At 36.8% G+C, this 17,950-nt stretch overlaps 1 non-coding gene across 1 annotated transcript; it reads left to right on the top strand.

The window, feature by feature from the left end:
* The first annotated feature begins 460 nt into the window (after nt 1-460).
* On the top strand, nt 461-567 carry LOC116764847. Its single transcript, XR_004353056.1, has one exon. It is a non-coding gene; the product is annotated as a U6 spliceosomal RNA (small nuclear RNA).
* Nucleotides 568-17,950: the final 17,383 nt, after the last annotated feature.

The following is a 17,950-nucleotide window of genomic DNA, read 5'->3' as shown; positions in this document are numbered from 1 at the left end:
AAACTGTCTAAAAGTATCTACTTTTTTTTTTTTCTTTTTGCTGTACACGGGCCTCTCACTGTTGTGGCCTCTCTCTTTGCAGAGCACAGGCTCTGGACGCACAGGCCCAGTGGCCATGGCTCATGGGCCCAGCCTCTCTGCAGCATGTGGGATCTTCCCGGACCGGGGCACGAACCCGTGTCCCCTGTATTGGCAGGTGGACTCTCAACCACTGTGCCACCAGGGAAGCCTGATATATTTCTTTAAATCCTTGAATATATTTGTAATAATTTCTTTACTCTTTTTTTTTTTTTAATTCCACCTATGACATGGCTCTTCTGAAGATGCTACTGAATGTCACAGATGTTTAATGGCATCTTTACACTCACACAATGTCACTATATCACACTCATCAGACAAGCATCCTTCTTTTTAAGTTTTAAAATAACAAAATAACAAATGCTGTCAAAGATGTGCAGCTTTGCTCCCTTTGGCAGCACATATACTAAAATTGGAATGATATAGAGAAGATTAGCATGGTCCCTGCACAAAGAAGACATGCAAATTCATGGAGCATTCCATATTTTTACTAGAGAAAGAAGAACAAACAAAACCCAAAGTTACCAGAAAGAAAGAAATCATAAAGATCAGTGCAGAAATAAATGAAACAGAAACAAAGAAAACAATAGCAAAGATCAATAAAACTAAAAGCTGGTTCTTTGAGAAGATAAACAAAATTGATAAACCATTAGCCAGACTAATCAAGAAAAAGAGAGCGAGGACTCAAATTAATAAAATTCAAAATGTAAAAGGAGAAGTTACAACACACACCACAGAAATACAAAGCATCCTGAGAGACTACTAAGCAACTCTATGCCAATAAAATGGACAACATGAAAGAAATTGACAAATTCTTAGAAAGTTATAACCTTCCAAGACTGAACAAGGAAGAAATAGGAAATATGAAAAGACCAATCACAATAATGAAATTGAAACTGTGATTAAAAATCTTCCAACAAACAAAAGTCCAGGACCAGATGGCTTCACGGGTGAATATATGAAACATTTAGAGAAAATTTAATACCCATCCTTCTAAAACTTTTCCAAAAAATTGCAGAGGAAGGGGCACTCCCAAACTTATTTTATGAGGTCATGATCACCTTGATACCAAAACCAGACAAAGATACTATAAAAAAAAGAAAATTACAGACCAATATCACTGATGAATATAGATGCAAAACTCCTCAACAAAATATTAGCCAACAGAATCCAACAACACATTAAAAGGATCATACACCATGATAAAGCGGGATTTATCCAAGGATACTTCAATATATGTAAATCAATCAACATTATATACCATATTAACAAATTGAAGGAGAAAAACCATATGATCATCTCAATAGATGCAGAAAAAGCTTTTGACAAAATTCAACACCCATTTATGATAAAAAAAATCTTTCCAGATATTGGACATAGAGGGAGCCTACCTCAACATAATAAAGGCCATACATGACAAACCCACAGCAAACATCATTCTCAATGGTGAAAAACTGAAAGCATTTCCTCTATGATCAGGAAGAAGACAAGGATGTCCACTCTCACCACTATTATTCAACATAGTTTTGGAAGTCCTAGCCATGGCAATCAGAGAAGAAAAAGAAATAAAAGGAATACAAATTGGAAAAGAAGAAGTAACACTGTCACTTTTTGCAGATGACATGATAATATACATAGAGAATCCTAAAGATGCTACCAGAAAACTACTAGAGCTAATCAATGAATTTGGTAAAGTTGCAGGATACAAAATTAATGCACAGAAATCTCTTGCATACCTACACACTAATGATGAAAAATCTGAAAGATAAATTAAGGAAACACTCCCATTTACCATTGCAGCAAAAAGAATAAAATACCTAGGAATAAACCTACCTAGGGGGAGAAAAGGCCTGTATGCAGCAAACTATAAGACACTGATGAAAGAAATTAAAGATGATACCAATAGATGAAGAGATATACCATCTTCTTGGATTGGAAGAATCAATATTTTGAAAACGACTATACTACCCAAAGCAATCTACAGATTCAATGCAATCCCTATCAAATTACCAATGACATGTTTTATGGAACTAGAACAAAAAATCTTAAAATTTGTATGGGGACATCAACGACTCTGCATAGCCAAAGCAGTCTTGAGGGGAAAAAAAACAGAGCAGGAGGAATCGGTCTCCCTGATTTCAGACTATACTACAAAGCTACAGTAATCAAGACAATAAGGTATTGACACAAAAACAGAAACAGAGATCAATGGAACAAGATAGAAAGCCCAGAGATAAACCCATGCACCTATGGTCAACTAATCTATGACAAAGGAGGCAAGGATATACAATAGAGAAAAGACAGTCTCTTCAATAAGTGGTGCTGGGAAAACTGGACAGCTGCATGTAAAAGAATGAAATTAGAACACTCCCTAACACCATACACAAAAATAAACTCAAAATGGATTAGAGACCTCAATGTAAGACTGGACACTATAAAACTCTTAGAGGAAAATATAGGGAGAAAACTCTTTAGGATTAATCACAGCAAGATCTTTTTTGATCCACCTCCTATAGTAATGAAAATAAAAACAAAAATAAACAAATGGGACCTAATGAAACTTCAAAGCCTTTGCACAGCAAGGGAAACCATAAACAAGACGAAAAGACAACCTTCAGAATAGGAGAAAATATTTACAAATTAATCAACTGACAAAAGATTAATCTCCCAAATATATAAACAGCTCATGTAGCTCAATATTTAATAAACAAACAACCCAGTCCAAAAATGGGCAGAAGACCTAAATAGACATTTATCCAAAGAAGACATACAGATGGCCAAGAAACACATGAAAAGCTGCTCAACATCACTAATTATTAGAGAAATGCAAATCAAAATTACGATGAGGAATCACCTCACTCCAGTTAGAATGGGTATCATCAGAATATCTACAAACAACAAATCCTGGAGAGGGTCTGCAGAAAAGGAACCCTCTTGCACTGTTGGTGTGAATGTAAATTGATAGAGCCACTATGGAGCACAGTATGGAGGTTCCTTAAAAAACTAAAAGTAGAATTACCGTATGATCCAGCAATCCCACTACTGGGCATATACCCAGAGAAAACCATAATTCAAAAAGACACATGCACCCCAGTGTTCATTGCAGCACTATTTACAATAGCCAGGTCATAGAATCAACCTAAATGCCCATCAACAGATGAATGGATAAAGAAGATGTGGTACATATCTACAATGGAATATTACTCAGCCATAAAAAGGAATGAAATTGTGTCATTTGTAGAGATGTGGATGGATCTAGAGACTGTCATATAGAGTGAAGTAAGTCAGAAAAAAAAAGAAATATTGTATATTAACGCATATATGTGGAACCTAGAAAAATAGTACAGATGAACCAGTTTGCAGGGCAGAAATTGAGACACAAATGTAGAGGACAAATGTATGGACACCAAGCAGGGAAAGCGGCAGCAGGGTGGGCTTGGGGGTGTGCTTAATTGGGCAATTGGGATTGACATATATACAATGATGTGTTTAAAATCGATGACTAAGAAGGACCTGCTGTTTAAAATAAATTAATTAAATTAAATTTATTTAAAAAAAGTGTTCAGCAACACAACTCATATCCTCTAAGAGGAAATGTATATTTGTGAGCACTGAAAATTTTTCAGTTTACAGCTCCCTAGCAGTAGCTCTTTCCCAGTAATGATTATTTTCCTGGCCCTGTGTAGTTGACCCTAAACATGTAAACATTAGTATTTAACCAAAGGCTCAAGAGGAACTGTAAGCAGATTTCAGAGGCCCTCATAATCTACCCTGTAAAGTCTACCCACTATTTCTCTCAACTCTATTATTTGTCTACTCAACCCAGCAAGACTTCATACTTGCTTCTTCATGGTCTTGAAAGAAATGTCAATCCCAAAACCAGTGTGATGACAGGTCTCACTTAGTTTTTGACCATGTCTCAAGACCCACAGGCTATGCTGCCTGTTACACATTGTCTGAAAAAATCATTTCATATATTTTGTAGTTGGTTAGAATAGAAGGACAATTCAAATATCATTTACTCCATCATGGGTGCTCATTGCTTTTTAAATAAATAACCTAATATCATTAAATACCTGTTTAATAAAAAGAATGCAGTCTAAAGACAGACTTTTTAGAATTGACTTAGTATTTAATGCAAGTTATATATCTATCCCCAATTGCATAGAAAACATAAAGCAGCAAAAGCTCCTCAAAGGAATTTGCAGGTAATTAGAAGGGATTAGATAATAATGAAGGTATATTTTGGATACTGAATAATCCCCAAATAGATAAAGTTACATGAAATCGTATGTGTAAATATGTTGACCTAGATTTTCTTAATTAAAAAAAGGATGCACTGTCTGATATTTATGAATCAAATAAACTTGCAAACCTCTTGAGTAAGAGTTTCAATTGTTTTTCACCTACGTTGGATTCACATTTGCTGGAATCATAATAAACTTTTCATCTTCATGAGATTCAGCTAAAAGAGTGCTGATACCTTTGAGAAACCCCATATGATTTTAATAATCAATACGCATATAAAGCCTATATTTGAATTTACCTCAAACATTTTAAGAATACTTACCTTTTGAATTGATCATTTCCAAAATTTGTTAAGGAATGCTGGTCTTTAAGTCTAATTCTTTGATATTACTAATTTAACTGGATAAGACTAGTAGATTAGTCTATGCAAGATAGAAGCATAGACTCAAACCTTGAATCAAGGTACAAATGTAAATATACTTTACTACCACGATGACAACAATCACAGCTAATGTTATTAAGTGCTTAAATATACCAGGGACTCTTCTGAGTTATTTATGCAGTTTTTAATCCTTGCAATCTACTTTTGAGGTAATCTCTATTTCTATCACTACTTTATTATTTTTTCTATCACTACTTTATTGATGAAATAACAAAGACTCAGAAAAGTGAATATTTTTGTCCAAAGAGTATTTTGGACACATAATCTACTTTGACAAAAGACTAAGCAAAATCAGAATTTAAGCCCTGACAGTCTGATTCCAAATGACATCTTTTGAATAAATTAGATGTCATTACTAAATTTGCCACAAAGAAATGTCATTTCTTTAGTTCAGTAGTAACAATTACCATGGTGTCCTGTGCCCATAGACTCTATGAGAAAATAAAGATTGGAGTAAACAGGTCATTTAATCTTTTTGAAATAAATGTGCAACTCACAATCATTTTCTTGCCTATTTACCTTGATTTCAATGATAAAATCTTGCTCTTCAACATGGATGTCTTTTTAGGAATTTATACCAACTCTCCAGTGTATGTGGGTTTTTATTTTCCATCTACCTTAGAGGAAAGAGATCTATTAAAAACTTTCAACTAAGCTGACAGTTGAGTATAGTTATATGAATATGTGTACTTTGCTCATACAGATAATAATTTAGTTAATGTAGATTAAGTTATTAACAAATATGCTTAATATTTCCATTTGTAAGCAAGTTTAAAAGAGATTCTTTGGAAAGAAAACAAAATTGATAAAACAAATAAATAAATTTTAACAATGATATTGCCCATTTTGATGTGTGAAATAATCACTATCAATTACAGTATTTATCTATTTGATAAATATTAGAGATGATTTAATATGCTAAAGTCTTCCACACTTATTTTGCCTATTAGTGGATGTTCTGTGCAGCATCAAACACAAAAGTTTTGAAGTTTAGTACTTTTATATTTGTATTTTAGTGGATTAGTGTAGAGGAGGTCATCAAGAAGGCTTGACCCTCAATTGACCCACAAGTAGGACTTGGGTGATCAGGGCTCCCAAACCCTTCCTCTGTCCTTGGAATGTATGCTGTGCCCACCTCCCTATGTGAAGTCATTGCCAAGGAAAGGTTTGAGAGCAATGTGTTGTTGAGACTATCTGGATGGTATATATGACTGAACACAGTTACAGTCTCTATATAAACTCTTGGGGGGTGTTGAATGCAGAAATCTACTCTTCTTGCAACCACCCAAGACAAGCTTCATATATAAGTTCCCTTGCTTATCTAACCTGCCACCTACCAATCTAGAACATTCTGGCTCTTTCTTCCATCACCCCTTGCCCTCCATGCTCAGAGGCCTGTTTCAGATTTTACCTGGGAAGATCCTGGGTTTGCACACCAGCAATTTGTACTTTAGTATTTAGTATATTAGCATTTTTCTTCTTTAATTTTTTGAAAGAAGTAAAGGAAGCCTTCTGGGCCTAAAATTTTCTTTCTGAAAAATTGTTTAACCACAAGTTATTTTATTAAATATATATACAGTGTTCTGGTTATCCATTTCTCATTGAGTGACCTTTGTAAGCTTGTTAATTCTCCAGGTATTTCTCCAACTAAACTGTCAAATTTATTATCATAAAGTTTTTCATAATCTCTTATCATCTCATCCCTTATATTAGTAATTTCTCTGAATCTCACTCTCCTAATCAATAAGTCTTTCTAGAATCTAACTGATCTTGTGAAAGAAATTACATTTGACTGATTTGATTTTCTTTATTATTTAATGTTTTTAATTTCATTAATTTATTACCTTATCTTTATTTTTAATGTGTTTTGATCATTTTGTGTTTAATTTGCTCTGCTTTTGACATACAATCTTATATTAGTTTTTTAAGGGGATATAGCTGTTTTTATTATTTAACAGTATATAAATATGGACAGCAACCAGCTTCTCATACAGCCTAATGAACTGCAAGTTAGTGCAAATAAAACAAGGTGTAGCACAACCTCAGAATTTAAATAGGTTAAGTCATAAGAACTCAAAAGTAGTAAGAAAAAAATGCTAATATCAGAGGTAGAAAATTCTCAGCAACTCCCAGGTCATACTTTGGGATACATTCACGCTGTAGAGTTAGAAATATTTTTCATATTAATATGGATAAATGCTTATATAGAGCTTTATAAGTTACAAAGTGTATTTATATGTCTTGTGTCATTTTAATTTTGACCATTGTTTAAATTAAATAGGTCAGTAATCACTCATTTTATAGTTTAATGAAAAAAGGACATAAGTGATTAAATGATTAAGTATTTTGCTAAATAATGGCTATTAAGTTACAGGAACAGACAGCTATTGACCTCAGTCCTAATTCTAAGTTTATTGCCTTATGCTACCTCCTTAATAAATGGATGAGAGGCCCTTTAAAATCTTTTGTCCAAATTTATGACAACAGGAGTAAACAAAGATGATTTAGCATGCTTTTCAACAATTAAGTCAAAAGCAAAAGGACTGATTAATTCTGTTAAAAAATATATAATAACAACAAACCCAGTTATGCAAAGTACTTGTTATATTCTGATGGAATACAATTCCACTTCATATAGATAGTAGGTTAAGAGATCACTCTCCCTGTCTGTGATATCTAATACTATTCTAGCAATTTAATCTATTTAGAGTTGAGGAATTGAAGCATAGTTTAATTTACTCAAAATACAGAAACAAGCCATGAATCTTTATATGACCACCATGTTAAAGAACATTTCTGATTGAAAATTTGATTGAATCAGTCATCTTCATTTTCTCTTTTAGCAGGTATATTTGGAATAATAGGTACTTAGACCCCTCAACCAATTGCACTGTTGGATTAAGAACTGTGGATATCCTGTGGGTTTTGGAGCTTAAGCAGTGATCTTTTCTCTGACGCTTAAAATATAGACCTCTACTTTCCTTCAGCAACACTAGTATATATTTATCTTGAGAGTTCTGGCCGTAACTGCTACTGATTTGTGGGGTTGGTCCCAAGTATGAGTGCCTGCAAGGCCTGGGCACATATGTTGTGGGAATGATGGTGTGTAGGACTGGCCCCCTGGAGCAAGAGCTTTTCAAGGGCATTGGTGGTGGCCAAGGCCACCCACCTGGTGGGGCAGGGTTACCTCCCAAACAGGAAGCCACTTTGGAGGGACACCGGTGCCAGTTTGGACAGCCTACTGGTCAATTTGTTCTTTTTATCTAAATTCTTAGTGTGGAAATTTAGGTAATTAATTTGCAACTTTTCTTATATGTATTCTAAAATAGTTCATTATGGCTACAAACTTCCCACAAAACATTTCTTTACTCTGCTTTCACAATTTTTTATAGGTTCTCATGGTATTTTTTATTTGGTCCATAATGGATTTTAATTTCCCTATTTGTTGCTGCTTTTGTTGTTATTCAGGAATATGTTATTTAATTTCCAAACATTTGGACATTTTCAAAAGATCTTCTATTATTATTTTCTAATTTAATTCCATTGTAATCAGAAAAGATTCTGTTTATAGGTTTAATTCTTTTGAATTTATTGAGGACTTTTTTTATGATTGACACTATTGTTTATGTCTCTTATACCTTACTGATTTTCTATCTACTTGTATCAGTGCTCAAATATCAATGCTCAAATAAAACTATAGATTTGTATATTTCTTTATTACATTTTTCATTCAATTAAATTTTGTTTCATGTATTTATAAGTGCTATTATAAGGTGCATAAACATTAAGATTGTTATCATTTTGATGAATCAATTCCATTACCAATGAGAAATATTTCTCCTCATTCTTGGTAATATTTTTTGCTATGAAATTATACTTGATATGTAAATAAGTACTCCATCTTGTTTTCAATTAGTGTTAGCATGTTATATCTTTCACTTGTATCTAATTATAATGCTATATTTAGAGTAGATTTTTCTTTATTATATTTCTGATATTTAATTGGAGTGTCTAAACCATATTGATTTAATGTTGCTATCAATATACTTGAGTTTAGATGTATTATACTGCTATTTATTTCTATTAATTTCATTTTCTCTCCTTTTCTTCTCTTTTGCCACCTCTTGTATTAGTTGTATATATTTTAGTAATTCTATTTGACCTTCTTAGTTGATTTATTCACCACAACCCTTTTCTTTAACGTTGATTTATAGTTTATGGTGTACATATATAACCAGTTTCTCCTCCTGCCATTTGCTATATTATTGTCATGTACCTTAATAAACTTTAAATTGCATCATTATTGTTTTTGCTTTAAACAATATCTTTAAAGAGATTTCAAAATTATAATAAAACATGGCTTATTTACCCACCTATTTAGCTTTTTTAGGGGGACTGGTGCTCATAATTCCTTTGATTAGATATAGATTTCCATATGACATTGTTTTCATTCTGCCTGAAAGAATTGCTTTAAAATTTCCATGGTACAGTTATGCTGGTAACAATTATTTTAGCTTTATTATATCTGGAAAAGTTTTTATTTTGCTTTTGAAAATATAACTATAAAATATATTTTTGCTAAGTTGACTTTTTTTTGTTGTTGTTAATACTTCAAAGATACTGCTTCAGTGTCTCCTGGCTCTAACTTTTTCTAGTTGAACTCTGTTGTCATTCTTTTTTTTTTTTTTTTTAAACATCTTTATTGGGGTATAATTGCTTTACAATGGTGTGTTAGTTTCTGCTTTATAACAAAGTGAATCAGCTATACATATACATATGTTCCCATATGTCTTCCCTCTTGCGTCTCCCTCCCTCACACTCTCCCCATCCCACCCTTCCAGGCTGTCACAAAGCACCGAGCTAATATCCCTGTGCCTTGCGGCTGCTTCCCCCCAGCTATCTACCTTACTACGTTTGTTAGTGTGTATATGTCCATGACTCTCTCTCGCCCTGTCAAAACTCACCCCTCCCCCTCCCCATACCCTCAAGTCCATTCTCCAGTAGGTCTGCGTCTTTATTCCTATCTTACCCCTAGGTTCTTCATGACATTTTTTTCCCTTAAATTCCATATATATGTGTTAGCATACGGTATTTGTCTTTTTCTTTCTGACTTACTTCACTCTGTATGACAGACTCTAGGTCTATCCATCTCATTACAAATAGCTCAATTTCATTTCTTTTTAAGGCTGAGTAATATTCAATTGTGTATATGTGCCACATCTTCTTTATCCATTCATCCGATGATGGGCGCTTAGGTTGTTTCCATGTCCTGGCTATTGTAAATAGAGCTGCAATGAACATTTTGGTACATGACTCTTTTTGAATTTTGGTTTTCTCAGGGTATATGCCAAGTAGTGGGATTGCTGGGTCATATGGTAATTCTATCTGTAGTTTTTTAAGGAACCTCCATACTGTTCTCCACAGTGGCTGAACCAATTCACATTCCCACCAGCAGTGCAAGAGTGTCCCCTTTTCTCCACACCCTCTCCAGCATTTATTGTTTCTAGATTTTTTGATGATGGCCATTCTGACTGGTGTGAGATGATATCTCATTGTAGTTTTGATTTGCATTTCTCTAATGATTAATGATGTTGAGCATTCTTTCATGTGTTTGTTGGCATTCTGTATATCTTCTTTGGAGAAATGTCTATTTAGGTCTTCTGCCCATTTTTGGATGGGGTTGTTTGTTTTTTTGTTATTGAGCTGCATGAGCTGCTTGTAAATTTTGGAGATTAATCCTTTGTCAGTTGCTTCATTTGCAAATGTTTTCTCCCATTCTGAGGGTTGTCTTTTGGTCTTGTTTATGGTTTCCTTTGCTGTGCAAAAGCTTTGAAGTTTCATTAGGTCCCATTTGTTTATTTTTGTTTTTATTTCCATTACTCTAGGAGGTGGGTCAGAAAGGATCTTGCTGTGATTTATGTCATAGAGTGTTCTTCCTATGTTTTCTTCTAAGAGTTTGATAGTTTCTGGCCTTACATTTAGGTCTTTAATCCATTTTGAGCTTATTTTTGTGTATGGTGTTAGGGAGTGATCTAATCTCATACTTTTACATGTACCTGTCCAGTTTTCCCAGCACCATTTATTGAAGAGGCTGTCCTTTCTCCACTGTACATTCCTGCCTCCTTTATCAAAGATAAGGTGTCCATATGTGCGTGGGTTTATCTCTGGGCTTTCTATCCTGTTCCACTGATCTATCTTTCTGTTTTTGTGCCAGTACCATACTGTCTTGATTACTGTTGCTTTGTAATATAGTCTGAAGTCAGGGAGCCTGATTCCTCCAGCTCCTTTTTTCGTTCTCAAGATTGCTTTGGCTATTCGGGGTCTTTTGTGTTTCCATACAAATTGCGAAATTTTTTGTTCTCGTTCTGTGAAAAATGCCAGTGGTAGTTTGATAGGGATTGCATTGAATCTGTAGATTGCTTTGGGTAGTAGAGTCATTTTCACAATGTTGATTCTTCCCATCCAAGAACATGGTATATCTCTCCATCTATTTGTATCATCTTTAATTTCTTTCATCAGTGTCTTATAATTTTCTGCATACAGGTCTTTCGTATCCTTAGGTAGGTTTATTCCTAGATATTTTATTCTTTTTGTTGCAATGGTAAATGGGAGTGTTTTCTTGATTTCACTTTCAGATTTTTCATCATTAGTATATAGGAATGCCAGAGATTTCTGTGCATTAATTTTGTATCCTGCTACTTTACCAAATTCATTGATTAGCTCTAGTAGTTTTCTGGTAGCATCTTTAGGATTCTCTATGTATAGTATCATGTCATCTGCAAACAGTGACAGCTTTACTTCTTCTTTTCCGATTTGGATTCCTTTTATTTCCTTTTCTTCTCTGATTGCTGTGGCTAAAACTTCCAAAACTATGTTGAATAAGAGTGGTGAGAGTGGGCAACCTTGTCTTGTTCCTGATCTTAGTGGAAATGCTTTCAGTTTTTCACCATTGAGGATGATGTTTGCTGTGGGCTTGTCATATATGGCTTTTATTATGTTTAGGAAAGTTCCCTTTATGCCTACTTTCTGGAGGGTTTTTATCATAAATGGGTGTTGAATTTTGTCGAAAGCTTTCTCTGCATCTATTGAGATGATCATATGGTTTTTCTCCTTCAATTTGTTAATATGGTTTATCACATTGATAGATTTGCGTATATTGAAGAATCCTTGCATTCCTGGAATAAACCCAACTTGATCATGGTGTATGATCCTTTTAATGTGCTGTTGGATTCTGTTTGCTAGTATTTTGTTGAGGATTTTTGCATCTATGTTCATCAGTGATATTGGCCTGTAGTTTTCTTTCTTTGTGACATCCTTGTCTGGTTTTGGTATCAAGGTGATGGTGGCTTCGTAGAAGGAATTTGGGAGTGTTCCTCCCTCTGCTATATTTTGGAAGAGTTTGAGAAGGATAGGTGTTAGCTCTTCTCTAAACGTTTGATAGAATTCACCTGTGAAGCCATCTGGTCCTGGGCTTTTGTTTGTTGGAAGGTTTTTAATCACAGTTTCAATTTCAGTGCTTGTGATTGGTCTGTTCATATTTTCTATTTCTTCCTGATTCAGTCTTGGCAGGTTGTGCATTTCTAAGAATTTGTCCATTTCTTCCAGATTGTCCATTTTATTGGCATAGAGTTGCTTGTAGTAATCTCTCATGATTCTTTTTATTTCTGCAGTGTCAGTTGTTACTTCTCCTTTTTCATTTCTAATTCTATTGATTTGAGTCTTCTCCCTTTTTTTCTTGATGAGTCTGGCTAGTTGTTTATCTATTTTGTTTATCTTCTCAAAGAACCAGCTTTTAGTTTTATTGATCTTTGCTATTGTTTCCTTCATTTCTTTTTCATTTATTTCTGATCTGATTTTTATGATTTCTTTCCTTCTGCTAGCTTTGGGGTTTTTTTGTTCTTCTTTCTCTAATTGCTTGAGGTGCAAGGTTAGGTTGTTTATTCGAGATGTTTCCTGCTTCTTAAGGTGGGCTTGTATTGCTATAAACTTCCCCCTTAGAACTGCTTTTGCTGCATCCCATAGGTTTTGGGTCGTTGTGTCTCCATTGTCATTTGTTTCTAGGTATTTTTTTATTTCCTCTTTGATTTCTTCAGTGATCACTTCATTATTAAGTAGTGTATTGTTTAGCCTCCATGTGTTTGTATTTTTTAAAGATCTTTTCCTGTAATTGATATCTAGTCTCATGGCGTTGTGGTCGGAAAAGATACTTGATACAATTTCAGTTTTCTTAAATTTACCAAGGCTTGATTTGTGACCCAAGATATGATCTATCCTGGAGAATGTTCCATGAGCACTTGAGAAAAATGTGTATTCTGTTGTTTTTGGATGGAGTGTCCTATAAATATCAATTAAGTCCATCTTGTTTAATGTATCATTTAAAGCTTGTGTTTCCTTATTTATTTTCATTTTGGATGATCTGTCCATGGGTGAAAGTGGGGTGTTAAAGTCCCCTACTATGAATGTGTTACTGTTGATCTCCCCTTTTATGGTTGTTAGTATTTGCCTTATGTATTGAGGTGCTCCTATGTTGGGTGCATAAATATTTACAATTGTTATATCTTCTTCTTGGATCGATCCCTTGATCATTATGTAGTGTCCTTCTTTGTCCCTTTTAATAGTCCTTATTTTAAAGTCTATTTTGTCTGATATGAGAATTGCTACTCCAGCTTTCTTTTGGTTTCCATTTGCATGGAATATCTTTTTCCATCCCCTTATTTTCAGTCTGTATGTGTCTCTAGTTCTGAAGTGGGTCTCTTGTAGACAGCATATATAAGGGTCTTGTTTTTGTATCCATTCAGCCAATCTGTGTCTTTTGGTGGGAGCATTTAGTCCATTTACATTTAAGGTAATTATCGATATGTATGTTCCTATTTCCATTTTATATATTGTTTTGGGTTCGCTACTATAGGTCGTTTCCTTCTCTTGATTTTGGTGTCTAGAGAAGTTCCTTTAGCATTTGTTGTAAAGCTGGTTTGGTGGTGCTGAACTCTCTCAGCTTTTGCTTGTCTGTAAAGGTTTTAATTTCTCCATCAAATGTGAATGAGATCCTTGCTGGGTAGAGTAGTCTTGGTTGCACGCTATTCTCCTTCATCACTTTCAGTATGTCCTGCCACTCCCTTCTGGCTTGTAGGGTTTCTGCTGAGAGATCAGCTCTTAACCTTATGGGGATTCCCTTGTGTGTTATTTGTTGTTTTTCCCTTGCTGCTTTTAATATGCTTTCTTTGTATTTAATTTTTGACAGTTTGATTAATATGTGTCTTGGCGTGTTTCTCCTTGTATTTATCCTGTATGGGACCCTCTGTGCTTCCTGGACTTGATTAACTATTTCCTTTCCCATATTAGGGAAGTTTTCAACTATAATCTCTTCAAATATTTTCTCAGTCCCTTTCTTTCTTTCTTCTTCTTCTGGAACCCCTATAATTCGAATGTTGGTGCGTTTCATGTTGTCCCAGAGGTCTCTGAGACTGTCCTCAGTTCTTTTCATTCTTTTTTCTTTATTCTGCTCTGCAGTAGTTATTTCCACTACTTTATCTTCCAGGTCACTTATCCGTTCTTCTGCCTCAGTTATTCTGCTATTGATCCTATCTAGAGTACTTTTAATTTCATTTATTGCATTGTTCATTCGTTGCTTGTTTCATCTTTAGTTCTTGTAGGTCCTTGTTAACTGTTTCTTGCATTTTGTCCATTCTACTTCCAAGATTTCGGATCATCCTTACTATCATTATTCTGAATTCTTTTTCAGGTAGATTGCCTATTTCCTCTTCATTTGTTAGGTCTGGTGGGTTTTTATCTTGCTCCTTCATCTGCTGTGTGTTTTTCTGTCTTCTCATTTTGCTTATCTTACTGTGTTTGGGGTCTCCTTTTTGCAGGCTGCACGTTCGTAGTTCCCGTTGTTTTTGATGTCTGTCTCCAGTGGCTAAGGTTGTTTCAGTGGGTTGTGTAGGCTTCCTAGTGGAGGGGACTAGTGCCTGTGTTGTGCTGGATGAGGCTGGATCTTGTCTCTCTAGTGGGCAGGTTCACGTCTGGTGGTGTGTTTTGCGGTGTCTGTGGCCTTATTATGATTTTAGGCAGCCTCTCTGCTAATGGGTGGGGTTGTGTTCCTGTTTTGCTAGTTGTTTGGCATAGGTTGTCCAGCACTGTGGCTTGCTGGTCGTTGAGTGAAGCTGGGTGCTGGTGTTAAGATGGAGGTCTCTGGGAGATTTCCACCGTTTAATATTATGTGGAGCTGGGAGGTCTCTTGTTGACCAGTGTCCTGAAGTTGGCTCTCCTACCTCAGAGGCAGAGCCCTGACTCCTGGCTGGAGCACCAAGAGCCTTTCATCCACACAGCTCAGAATAAAAGGGAGAAAAAGTAGGGAGAATTAGTAGAAGTATGAGTAAAGAAAGAAGGAAAGGAGGAAAGGAATGAAGGAAGAAAGAAGCAAAGAAGGAAAGAAAGGAGGGAGGGAGGGAGGGAGGGAGGAAGGAAGGAAGGAGGGAAAGAAGGAAAAAAGACAGAAAGAAAGATGATACAGTAAAAATAAAATAAAGTATAATATAGTTATTGAATTAAAAAATATTTAGAAAAAAAAAAAAAGGGACGGATAGAACCTTAGGACAAATGTTGGAAGCAAAGCTATACAGAGAAAATCTTACACAGAAGCATACACATACACCTTCACAAAAAGAGGTAAAGGGGGAAAAATCATAAATCCTGCTCCCTGAGACCACCTCCTCAATTTGGGGTGATTCGTTGTCTAAAGGAGGGAAGGAAGGAAGGAAAGAAAGAAAGAACGAAGGTAAAGTATAATAAAGTTATTACAATTAAACTTAATTATTAAGAATAAGAATTTTTAAAAAAAAGTCATAGACGGATAGAGCCCTAGGACAAATGGTGGAAGCAAGAGTATACAGACAGGATCTCACACAGAAGCATACACGTACACATTCACAAAAAGAGGAAAAGGGAAAAAAATCATAGATCTCGCTCCTAAATTCCACCTCTTCAATTTGGGATCATTCCTTGTCTATTCAGGTATTCCACAGATGCAGGGTATATCAAGTTGATTGTGGAGCTTTAATCCGCTGCTTCTGTGGCTACTGGGAGAGATTTCCCTTTCTCTTCTTTGTTCTCACAGCTCACAGGAGCTCAGCTTTGGATTTGGCCCTGCCTCTGCGTGTAGGTCGCTGGAGGGCGTCTGTTTTTTCGCTCAGACAGGACGGGGTTAAAGGAGCCGCTGATTCGGGGCCTCCGGCTCACTCAGGCCGGGGGTTGGGGGATGGGGGTAGGAGGGGCACTATGTGCGGGGCGGGCCTGCGGCTGCAGAGGCAGCGTGACGTTGCGGCAGAGGCCGGCGTGATGTTGCACCAGCCTGAGACCCGCCGTGCGTACTCCCGGGGAAGTTGTCCCTGGATCCCGGGAACCTGGCAGTGGCGGGCTGCACAGGCTCCGCGGAAGAGGGGTGTGGAGAGTGACCTGTGCTCGCACACAGGCCCCTTGGTGGCGGCAGCAGCAGCCTTAGCGTCTCCCGCCCGTCTCTGGGGTCCGCGGTTTTAGCCGCGGCTCGCGCCCGTCTCTGGGGTTTGCGCTTTCAGCCGCGGCTCGCGCCCGTCTCGGGGGCTCGCGCCCTCAGCCGCGGCTCGCGCCCGTCTCTGGGGTTCGCGCTTTTAGCCGCGGCTCGCGCCCGTCTCTGGAGTTCCTTTAAGCAGCGCTCTTAAACCCCTCTCCTAGCGCACCAGGAAACAAAGAGGGAAGAAAAAGTCTCTTGCCTCTTCGGCCGGTGCAGGCTTTTCCCCGAACTCCCTCCCGGCTAGTCGTGGTGCACTAACCCCTTCAGGCTATGTTCAAGTCGCCAACCCCAGTCCTCTCCCTGAGCTCCGTCCAAAACCAAAACCCGAGCCTCAGCTCGCAGCCCCGCCCGCCCCGGCGGGTGAGCAGACAAGCCTCTCGGGTTGGTGAGTGCTGGTCGGCACCGATCGTCTGTGCAGGAATCTCCCCGGTTTGACCTCCGCACCCGTCGCTGTGCACTACTCCGCGGTCCCGAAACTCCCCCCTCTGCCTCCCTCAGTCTCCGCCCGCGGAGGGGCTTCCTAGTGTGTGGAAACTTTTCCTCCTTCACAGCTCCCTCCCACTGGTGCAGGTGCCGTCTTTATTCTTTTGTCTCTGTTTTTTCTTTTGCCCTACCCAGTTACGTGGGGAGTTTCTTGCCTTTTGGGAGGTCTGAGGTCTTCTGCCAGCCTTCAGTAGGAGTTCTGTAGGAGTTGTTCCACGTGTGGATGTATTTCTGGTGTATCCGTGGGGAGGAAGGCGATCTCCGCGTCTTACTCTTCCGCCATCTTCAAGGTCCCCCCCCCGCCTCAGGTCCAACGCAGACGCAGCTGACTCTGTTGTCATTCTAATATTTGTTCTGCTGCTTGTAAAATCTCTTTACTTCCCTCTAGCTGTTTCTAAAATATTTTCTTTTACCCTGGTTTTAAGGAATTCAATATCATGTGACTTTTCTGTAATTTTCTTCTTCAAGGATGAGCTTTGGATTCTTTGAACTTCTTGAATCTGTGTGTTTGTAGTGTTAATCAAATTTGGGAAAAGTTTTATTCATTATTACTTTAAATATTTTATCTGACCCACTTTCCTCTTCTCCACTTCAGTGACTCTTATTACACATATATTAGGCTTCTTGAGATGATTGTTCAAAATTTCACTGACACCCCCTTCATCTTTCTAATGTCTTATTTTCTCAATGTGTTTTGTTTTGGTTAGTTTTACTGCTGTTTTCATGCTCACTCACCTTTTTTCTTGCAGTTTCTAATCTTCCATTCATATGATCAAGTGAATTTTTCATGTCAGAAACTGTGATTTTAATATATAGAAATTCAATCTGAGCCTCATTTAAAATTTATTCTATGTCTCACTTAATATGCTTACTTTTTTCCTCTACACCCCTGAAGATATGGAAAAGAGTTATAACTGCTTTAATGTCCTTATGTACTAATTATAAAATCTGTGGCATTCCTGTGCCATTTTATAAAGATTTATTTATCTCATTAGGGATCACATTTTCCCACTTCTTTTCAGGCTTGGTAATATTTGATAAGGTGCCAGGTATTGTGAATTTATCTTTTTGAGTCTTATTTTCATATTCCTATAAAATTATTAAGCTTTGTTTTGTGATGCAGTTACTTAGAAACAACTTGATTTTGTTCC

The sequence above is a fragment of the Phocoena sinus genome, chromosome 13 (genome assembly GCF_008692025.1).
Source record: "Phocoena sinus isolate mPhoSin1 chromosome 13, mPhoSin1.pri, whole genome shotgun sequence".
Classification (NCBI taxonomy): domain Eukaryota; kingdom Metazoa; phylum Chordata; class Mammalia; order Artiodactyla; family Phocoenidae; genus Phocoena; species Phocoena sinus.
The sequence above is the reverse complement of the archived record's forward strand: the minus strand, read 5'-3'. Positions and strand labels throughout refer to the sequence as shown.